Below are 8,288 nucleotides of genomic sequence, written 5' to 3' on the forward strand. Positions count from 1 at the left end.
CTCTCTAGAAAAATGACTTTTCACCTGAGTGAAATATATAAGAAAGCCACACAGACATCTGAGGGGAAGAGCATTCCAGGCAGAGGAAACAAGGGCAAAGGTCCTGAGGTATGGCGGCAGCAGAAGTCAGCAAAGGAAAGAGTGAGAGCAGATGAAGCCACACTCCATGCAAGGGCTGTAGAGACCATGGTGAGGACTCTGTCTCTTCTGAGATAAAAAGCCATTGGAGACTTTCAAGCAGAGTGACATAATAGACCCTGGCTGCTGCCTTAAGAATAGAGTGTGCAGCAGTAAGGGTGGAAGCAGGGAAGTCCTTTAGGAGGCTTTTGCAGTAATCCAGGTGACAGAGATGATAGGAACTTGGTGGAAGCAGCAGAAGTGGTGGAAAATGGTTATCATCCTAGATGTATTCTTTTTGTTTGCTTGTTCGTTTGTTTGTTTTGAGATGGAGTCTCAGTCACCCAGACTGGGGTGCAATGGTGTGATCTTGGCTCACTGCAACCTCCGCCTCCCAGGTTCAAGTGATTCTCCTGCCTCAGCCTCCCAGGTAGCTGGGATTACAGGCACCCATGACCATGCCCAGCTAATTTTTGTATTTTTAGTAGAGATGAGGTTTCACCATGTTGCCAGCCTGGTCCTGAACTCCTGACCTCAGATGATCCACCTGTCTTAGCCTCCCAAAGTGCTGGGATTACAGGCGTGAGCCACTGTGCCTGGTCAGATGTATTCTTAAAGTAGAATCAGTGAGATTTGCTGAGGAATTTTTTTTTTTTTTTTTTTGAGATGGAGTTTCACTACGTTGCCCAGGCTGGAGTGCAGTGGCGCCATCTCGGCTCACCGCAACCTCTGCCTCCTTGGTTCAAGCGATTCTCCTGCCTCAGCCTCCCACCTCAGCCTCCCAAGTAGCTGGGACTACAGGCACGTACCACCATGCCCAGCTAATTTTTTGTATTTTGGTAGAGATGGGATTTCACCGTGTTAGCCAGGATGGTCTTGATCTCCTGACCTTGTGATCCGTCCACCTGTCTCCCAAAGTGCTGGGATTACAGGCGTGAGCCACCACACTCAGCCTGCTGAGGAATGTAATGTGGGGTATAAGAGAAAGAATCAAGAATGATTTCAGGATGTCTGGTGTGAGCATCTGGAAGAGTGAAGTTGCCATTCACTAAGATGGAGAAGACTAGGGGAAAAGCAGCTTTGGGAGAGAAAACTCAAAAGTGTGGCTCCTAGAGATTGTTGTTCACTTCAAAACCCTTACATCTATTCTAGAACCAAAACAACAGAAATTGAGAAGCTGACTTTAAATTTCATATGGAAGGCCAGGCACAGTGGCTCATGCCTGTGATCGCAGCACTTTGGGAGGCTGAGGCAGACAGATCACCTGAGATCGGGAGTCCGAGACCAGCCTGACCAACATGGAGAAACCCTGTCTCTACTAAAAATACAAAATTATCTGGGCGTGGTGGCACATGCCTGTAATCCCAGCTACTCAGGAGGCTGAGGCAGGAGAATCACTTGAACCTGGGAGGCGGAGGTTGCAGTGAGCTGAGATCGTGCCATTGCACTCCAACCTGCGAAATAATAGCAAAACTCCGTCTCAAAAAAAAAAAAAAATCATATGGAAATTCAGGGAACTGGACACTCAAAACAATCTTGAAAAAGAACAAGGTTGAAGGACTCACATATCCTGATTTCAAAACACTATGTAGCTACAATAATCAAGGTAGTATGATACTAGCTTGAGGACAGACATACAGATCAATGGAATAGAATTGACAGTTCAGAAAGAAACCTTTACATTCATGTCAATTTATCTCAACAGAGGTGCCAAAACCATTCAAAGAAGAACAGTCTTTTAAACAAATGGTGCTGAAAGAACTGGATATCCACACACAAAGGTTGAAGTTAGACCTCCTACCTCACACCATATTTAAAAATTAACTTAAAATGGATCAAAGAATGAAATGTAAGAGGTAAAACTATAAAACTTTTAGAAGAAAACATAAGTATAAATCTTCATGACCTTGAATTTGACAATGTTTTCTTAAATTTGACATCAAAAGCACAAACAACAAAAGGAAAAACAGGCTGGGTGTGGTGGCTCAAGCCTATAATCCCAGCACTTTGGGCTGATGCGGGTTGATCACTTGAGGTCAGGAGTTTGAGACCAGCCTGGCCAACATAGCAAAACCCTACCTCTACTAAAAATACAAAAATTAGCCAAGCATGGTGGCGCATGCCTGTAATCCCAGCTACTCTAGAGTCTGAAGCAAAAGAATCACTTCAATCCAGGAAGCAGAGGTTGTTGTGAGCCAAGATCACGCCACTGCAGTCCAACCTGGGCGACAGAATCAGACTCTGTCTCAAAAAAAAAAAAAAAGGAAAAATAGATTAAATATACTTCAATGAAATTAAAAATCAAAGCAGGTCATAGAAATTAAGGAAGGAGGGAAAAAAGCGAGGGAGGGAGGAAGAGAGAAGGGTACAAAGGAAGGAAGAAAAAAGTAGGAATGAAAACATAAAACAACATAAACCAACAGAAAATACAGAAAATAATGATCCTCAGTCAAGTTCCTTCGGCATTATATTAACCTTTCTTCACTTCTAACCATCTGCAGAAACTGTTTTCCAGGTTGTATTTTCCCTCTAAAGCAAGTTTTTAAGAAGGCCGGGAAAAAAAAAAAAAAAGTAACAAGAACAGTGAGTGGAGAATCAACAAATTTAATTAGCAATGATTAGAGAAAACGTACATAGCGCAACTCTATAATCCCTCTACCCCCAACTCCAACATCTGACTGATCAACCAACCATAAAAAGTGAGAATCCATCGGGAAGGAAAGAACAGCTGTTAGCTGCAGGGGTAAGGAAGAGGACCCTGTGGCAGAAGACCCTGAGGCCATGCAGGCCCAGGTGGCCAGCAGGAGCTAAAAGGCTGGGAAGGCTCCTCAGTCCAGGGCTCACAAAATTCCCTTCGCTTCAGGCCTGCCTTTGCTGAGCTGGTGATCTACTGGGACAGAGACAGGCTTTGGCAATAGTTACTAAAGCCTGTCATCACATCAGCCCACCACCAGTCCCGACGGCAGGGCCTGGCCGCCAGGTAGAGTTTGCTGTCTAACTGACAGGAGAAGGGAGAGCCCCTCCCTCGCAGCCAGTCTGCAGTCCAGACCCTCACCGAGAGGGCAACCGGGTTAAACAGTTAAACTGAAAGCTAAAGAGGGAGGAATGAACTGGGGGGCGTGCGGGAGGTCGGGGACTTTCCTCCTTTCCATCCAGGAAAGTTTCCTACCCCTGATGGGCACCCTCGCACCTGGATGCAACCCGGAGGCGACCTGAGACCCTGGCCGGACCCCGGACCGCACCTGACCAGCACCAGGCGATTGTCATCACTGGGGTCTGCACTGAGGGCCTGGGAGAGAAGCCACTTTTCCGGCGGGCTCGGGTGCCAGGAGGCGAGGAGAAAGGGCGGCTCAGCCTCCGACCCCAGCCCCAGGACGGCCCCACGGGGACGCCTCACTCGGTCCTCCCGGAGGGACCGAACCCGCCGCGAGCCTCCCGCTCCTCAGGCCCCCTCACCTGGCTCGCCCCGCAGTCCTGTCCCCGCCCGGCTCGAGTCCCCGCGCGCCGCGTCCACCCGCCGCTGGCCTTTTTTGGGTTCTTGGCGGGTATTTTCCGCCTGGCCCCACATCACTTCCCGTAAAGGAGAGCGAGGTGGGGCGGGACCTTCTCTCCTCCACCTCCCGCCTCCTTCTGTCACCTCGGGAGCGGCCCCTGCCCGGTTGGCGGGGGTTGGAGGACTGTCGCGCTCTCCCCCGCCGCCGCGCCTCCGAGGGGTCCTCTGTGAGCCCCGAAAAGGCCCTGCTCGCCTCCTTTGTCCCAACACTAGTTTCCACTGCCCCGTTCTGGAAGGTGCTAGAAGACAAAGGGATGTTTTCGTTTTGAGACACGGGGGTGACATTTACAAAGTGCACCAAGAACCGGTATGCGGCGAGGTGTCCTTTGGGGACTCTGCCCTATTCACCTCCCCCAAAAGCCATGTTCTAAAGGTGTTTTCCAGGGCATCAGATCGCGGTCGCCACCGTAGCAGCCGGAGGTGCCGGGCGAATGCACGCCGGCCCCGCCCGGGGTTCCCGAGTCCTCGCGGCTCCTGAGGCGGCTTCCCGGGTCCGGCCCTGCAGCCGGCTTCCCACCCCTGCGGCTCCTGGCTCAGGTCGCCCTGGACACGGCCTTTCCGGGGCAAGGAAAAGTCTGGGATTCCTGGAAATAACATGGGAGAAAAATAAGTTAAAATTTTCGCAGGAAAAACATCAATGTAATTCTGAGAGGAAATGGCAAACGGAGTCTCTGCTCACACTGTCTAATTCAAGAATATAAAACCACTGTAAATTTCTAAGAGTGTTAGAGCAATGAGTTTGAAAAGAAGGAAACTACAGTATGTTAAGGAACCGCCTCTATCGGAAGAAACCTGCGTGCCTTTGCTGCCACCCAGTGGCTCTCTTCTCCCAGCGCCGACGGTGTCGCTCGGGCCTGCGGGGTCGTGAACCTGGGACTTTGTAGGGGATCAGGCCTCCTGGTTCCCACTCAGAGGCAGCCAAGTTCATCCACCTCAGCGGCCTTGGGCCTGCCCCTATGGAGTCTAAGGCAAAGGCCCTCTGAACCAAATGTTTCCACTTCTAAGTAGAGTAAAATGTTGAGAAGCCTTAGTCTGGCTTCTCTTCTGCCTTCTAAGCCATCTTGCTAACTTGTGTCTACCTCCACCGCAAATTCCAGCTGTCCCAGGCCCACCTGGCCAACTCCATCACCTTTCCAATCTGTAGCTACTCACAATTTGCGTTACAGTAGTTAGCTTGTCAGATGGGTCCAATTTACAAAAGCACCTATAGGATGAACCTTATGAAATTACCAATAGTCGGCAATTTCACACATTTGATATAACATTTCCAGGCAACCATAACACAGTAAACTCGGGTTTAGAGATAACAGATGTCATAACAGGTTGATAAGTTCAAGAGCTGTTCCCGTGTGAGAGAAGGGCCATCAGACTGTTGGTGAGGTTAAGAGAAAAAGGCCGGGTGCGGCGGCTCACGCCTGTAATCCCAGCACTTTGGGCGCCCGAAGCGGGCGGATTACAAGGTCAGGAGATTGACACCATGCTGGCTAACACGGCGAAACCCCGTCACTACTAAAAATACCAAAAAATTATCCGGGTATGGTGGCACGCGCCTGTAGTCCCAGCTACTTAGGAGGCTGAGGCAGGAGAATCGCTTGAACCCAGGAGGTGGAGGTTGCAGTGAGCTGAGATGGCGCTACTGCACTCCAGCCTGGGCGACAGAGAGAGACTCTGTCTGGAAAAAAAAAAAGAGAGAGAGAAAAGGTAGCCCTATGTTCATGTCTAGAGGAATAGTCCTGGCAATCACTGGTCAGCTAAAATCTGGGAAGCCAATAATGCAGTAATTGCTAATGGCTGGTATGGTACAGGGAAAGCCCACCTTCAGCTTTCCCCACTCCTGCGGCCAGGCAGTGCTCTCACCAGGAGTATACCAGACAGGAGATCAGAAAACCCAGGATGGCGCTATGGCCCATTCATCACCCATTCATTCACTCATTCATCAAGTCAGGCCCTGTATTAGTAAACAAGGTAAACTGGTCCCTGACCTCAGGACTTACTTGAGAGACCAACGAATAAGTAGGCAAGTCCCGTAGTGAGATAAAAGCCTCAGTAAAGGAAGTTAAAGAGTGTTATTGGAACACAGATAAATGACACCAAATCAAGAGAAAATGATGGATAAACTTAGAATGAATGAGGGCAAGGGGCAAGGGAGAAGAGAATTCCAGGAAAAGGGAGCAGAGGGAAGGCCTGGAAGCAAAAGATAGGATTTGACCCTGCAGCAACAGGAAGAGGTTCAGAAAAGCTGAAAGACTGAAACAATCAGAAAAGAATTTGGAGAAATAACAGAGGCCGTGTGGTGAATAACCGTGCAATGATGATCATGATAATAACTAACATTTCTTGATCATTTACTATGAGTCAGCCAATACGCTAATAGTTTTGACTACATCACCTCTTATGTGTCTTACAACTACTTTATGAAGTAGGTTCTATTCTTGCCTCTGTATTACAGATGAGGAAACTGAGTCCTAAAGCGATTAAGCAATCTGACCAAGATCATATAGCTAATAAGTGGCACAGCCAAGACTAAAACTTAGAACTGAAGTTTGTAATGGTTCTAAGACTAAGAATGGGTTTGAGAGGTCAATTAGCACTCTGTAATCCAAGTGAGGGATAATAGTGATCTGATTAAGGCAGTGGCCATAAGGATGGAGATGAATGGACATATTTGACATATTTAGGAGAATGAATCAAGAGGACTTGGATGTGGGGGTGTGAAAGCGAGGCAGGAGTCCATGGGGATGTCCAGTTTCTGGTTTGGGCAACAAGAAACCATTGAGCAATAGGAAGAAAACCTAGTTACAACCGGGAGGAAGGGTGAAATAGGCCACGGTGATGAGTTTAGGACATTTCCATTTTGACACACTAGCAACAACAGAATATCCAAGTGAAGCCTGGATATTTAGTATGTAGTCAAATAGGCCTATCTGAAGCACTGAAAACGTGTGCTGTAGCTATTACCCAAAAGGTACCGGAAGGCATTAGAATCAATGAGCTAATCTAGAAAGTGAGCTGAGAGGACAATAGGCTTGTTACAGAACCCAGATGAACACCCAGCTTTTAAGGCATGAGCAACAGAAGTTCAAAAAGGAATCCAAAAAAACAGTATCCAGAGAGGTAGAAAGAAAACAAGGAGACTGTTATTATGGAAACTAAGTATACTGAACACATCTTGTGTGCCAGTTCAAAGTCATCTCTACGCCACTTCTTACTCCAGCCACAGAATCGATCACAGTATACCTCTTGCTTCCCACCCTGGGGCTTTTCGGGCACTGCTACTTGCAGCATGGAGAGTTTCACCTCCAGTTTTCCTAATAGAATTAAAGTTGGTGGAATCAGTAAGAATTCAAGGATTTTAATATATAAATATATATATATGTGTGTGTATGTATGTATTATCTAGTTCTGTCTGCTAAGAGGTCCTAGAAGCAATTATATCAAAGTAGTTATGAGTACACTTAGCACCTGGATCTTGATTTCTTTTTTTTTTTTTTTTTTTTTTTTTGAGACGGAGTCTCGCTCTGTTGCCCAGGCTGGAGTGCAGTGACCGGATCTCAGCTCACTGCAAGCTCCGCCTCCCGGGTTCACGCCATTCTCCTGCCTCAGCCTCGCGAGTAGCTGGGACTACAGGCGCCCGCCACTTCGCCCGGCTAGTTTTTGGTATTTTTTAGTAGAGACGGGGTTTTACCGTGTTAGCCAGGATGGTCTCGATCTCCTGACCTCGTGATCCACCTGTCTCGGACTCCCAAAGTGCTGGGATTACAGGCTTGGGATCTTGATTTCTTAATATCCCTTTCCAACAAAAGGAACCAATTACATGATATTATATATAGAAAATCCTAAATAATAAAAAAACTATTAGAGCTAATAAATGAAATAAGCAAAAATGCAAAAGACTAGATCGACACATAAACATTAGTTGCATTTCAACACATTAGAAATGAACAATTGAAAAGGAAACTTTAAAAGTTCCATTTACAATAATATTAAAAAGAATAAAACACTTAGGCATAAATTTAACCAAGAAGGTGCAGGATTTATACATTGAAAACCACAAACCACTACTAAAAAAAATAAAGAAAATCTAAATAAATGAAAAGACATGGCTGGGCACAGTGGCTCACGCCTATAATCCCAGCACTTTGGGAGGCTGAGGCAGGTGGATTACCTGAGGTCAGGAGTTTGAGACCAGCCTGGCCAACTTGGCAAAACCCCGTCTCTACTAAAAATACAAAAATTAGCTGGGTGTTGTGGTGGGCACCTGTAATCCCAGCTACTCGGGAGACTGAGGCAGGAGAATTGCTTGAAGCTGGGAGGTGGAAGTTACAGTGAGCCAAGATCACACCACTGCATTCCAGCTTGGGTGACGAGTGAAATTCCTTCTCAAATTAAAAAATAAAAATAAAACATACATTTAATGTTCATGGATTCAAACACATAATATTGTGAAGATGGCTATATTCCCCCAGATAGAGCTACAGATTCAACAACATTTTTGAAGAAATGGAAAAGTATACGCTAAAATGCATATGAAATTACAAAGGACCCAAAAATTTAAAAAGCTCATGCTTCCTGATTTCAAAACTTACCACAAAGGTACAGTAATTAAAAAAAAAAAAAA

At 46.7% G+C, this 8,288-nt stretch overlaps 1 protein-coding gene across 4 annotated transcripts in view; it reads right to left on the bottom strand.

Moving 5' to 3' along the window:
• Positions 1-3,702, bottom strand: part of LOC101012967 (ras-related protein Rab-27A) — a 68,639-nt gene extending 64,937 nt beyond the window's left edge. For 2 of the 4 annotated variants that reach the window (XM_031662363.1, XM_031662362.1), the window contains exon 1: positions 3,574-3,702. The gene's annotated coding sequence lies outside the window, so the exon portion shown is untranslated. The remainder of the gene's footprint in view (positions 1-3,573) is intronic. The other 2 variants (XM_031662359.1, XM_031662360.1) reach the window with 2 other exon arrangements.
• Between the last annotated feature and the right edge of the window lie 4,586 nt (positions 3,703-8,288).

The sequence above is a fragment of the Papio anubis genome, unplaced genomic scaffold, assembly GCF_008728515.1.
Source record: "Papio anubis isolate 15944 unplaced genomic scaffold, Panubis1.0 scaffold59, whole genome shotgun sequence".
NCBI lineage: Eukaryota > Metazoa > Chordata > Mammalia > Primates > Cercopithecidae > Papio > Papio anubis.